The sequence below is a fragment of the Euphorbia lathyris genome, chromosome 9 (assembly GCF_963576675.1).
Source record: "Euphorbia lathyris chromosome 9, ddEupLath1.1, whole genome shotgun sequence".
In the NCBI taxonomy this organism is placed as follows: Eukaryota; Viridiplantae; Streptophyta; class Magnoliopsida; order Malpighiales; family Euphorbiaceae; genus Euphorbia; species Euphorbia lathyris.
The window spans coordinates 15,206,342-15,208,141 of record NC_088918.1 but is presented as its reverse complement, the minus strand read 5'-3'; the positions used below and the strand labels follow the sequence as shown (position 1 = coordinate 15,208,141).

Here is a 1,800-nt window from a genome sequence, read left to right as displayed (position 1 = left end):
AAGAAGCCTCGAAATGCAAAGGATCTAAGAGATCTGGAAAATATACCTATTTTCCAAATTTGAAAGAATTCTTTAGGATGTTTAAACACTAAAGTTTCCTCCTTTCACTCCTTACACTACTCTGGTTTCTTTACTAAATCATGAATAAAAATAGAAACTTTATGAAAATGGACCCTTTTGTTGCAGTGAAAAACTAAGGATCCCAAAAGCATGAATAAAAACAGAAACTTTATAAAAATGGACCTTTTTTTTGTTGCAGTGAAAAACTAAGGATCCTAAAAGCATGAATAAAAACAGAGACTTTATAAAAATGGAGCCTTTTTTTTGTTGCAGTGAAAAACTAAAGACCCCAAAACCATATATAAAAACAGAAGCTTTATGAAAAATAGAGCCTTTTGTTACAATAAAAACTCCAAAACCCCAAAACCATGAGTAGCGACACAAACTTTAATAAAAAGGGGACCCTTTTTTATAGTAAACCCCCTGAATTAAAAAATCCAGACACCAGCTTCCAAAAGAATAAGACTTTTTTTGGTAAAAAGGTGAACCCTTTCATGTAAGCACCAAATTCAGGAAACCATAGACAAAAATAGAGCACAAACTAGTAAAGGGACGAATTTCTTTCATTAATTGATCCGGAAAATCCCGTAACCATCATCAGGGTACAAGTTGGATATAATATTTGTAGCAAAACAAGAAAACCACAAGTAACCATCTATGTGTCCTTTAGTCCGTAACAAATTAACGAATCACCAAGATCTGCATCCCGAGTCTCAGGAACTCAGGAAAAAATGCAAGAAAAAGTTAAGAAACTATAAAAGAACAAATACAAGCAGGAAAAGCACAAAGAAAACGTGATTCACCTTAGGAAAATCTCGGATCCGTAGCGAACCCATGAGACCTGTATTCCGAGTTCAGGGAAAGCCAGAAAAAATGCGAAAAAGGGTTAGCTAGACGCAAGGAGCAAACAGAAAATACCAAAGAGCAAACACAAATGAAAAATGCAAAAAACACGAATTACCTTAGGACGAAACCGCCTGCATGGGTGGATTGGACCTCCTGGATACCTCGGAGGCGCCAAACAATGGCTGTCCGCTCTCCAAGGGCGTAAAGCCGCCTATAAACCCCATAAACGGGACGGATCGGAAGTGGTTCGGCTCCGTTTCACCTGTAAAAACCAGAGAAAAATGATCATCAGAACGTCACGCTAGAAACCAAGAAAAGAAGAAAGGGAATAGGAGGAAAAGGCGAGAACTTACCGTGGATTCGCCGCAGACGGACAGATCGGAGTAGATCTGCGCAAACGCGAGAGAGGGAAGAAGCCCAGCGCTCCGTCTTCGAAATAAAAAATGAAGAAAAGGAAGAGGGCGCTCCGGCGCCGCTATAACGACGACGACGCCATCATCGACGGAGAGACGGCGGCGGTAGCCATGGCGGTGGGTCGCAATTCTTTGTGAAAGAAAGAAGAGAAGGAGAAAAGAGTGGAGGTCGCACACAGAAAATGGGAGAAAGCCCTAAATGCCCGAATATATACTCCATCATTTTAGATTCCGAAATTACCCCTGTGAAATCTCACATTACTCCTTTCTCATTTCATTAATTTGTGAGTTTGGCCCCCCATTATTCTAATTGTTTAGATCAGGTCACTTCATATTTCAATTTGACCCCTCCTAATTACATTTCGCCCCTCCCTGTTCATTTAAGTTCATCAATTTGACTCCTTTCATTTTATTTGCTTCAATTTGACCCCTCCTAATTACATTTCGCCCCTCCCTATTTATTTAGTTCATCAATTTGATT

At 39.6% G+C, this 1,800-nt stretch overlaps 1 long non-coding RNA gene across 1 annotated transcript; it reads right to left on the bottom strand.

The window, feature by feature from the left end:
- Nucleotides 1-602: 602 nt before the first annotated feature.
- On the bottom strand, nucleotides 603-1,486 carry LOC136207049 (uncharacterized). Its single transcript, XR_010676545.1, has 3 exons — nucleotides 1,260-1,486; nucleotides 1,022-1,168; nucleotides 603-901 (listed from the first exon to the last, which is right to left on the bottom strand). It is a non-coding gene; the product is annotated as an uncharacterized lncRNA (long non-coding RNA).
- Between the last annotated feature and the right edge of the window lie 314 nt (nucleotides 1,487-1,800).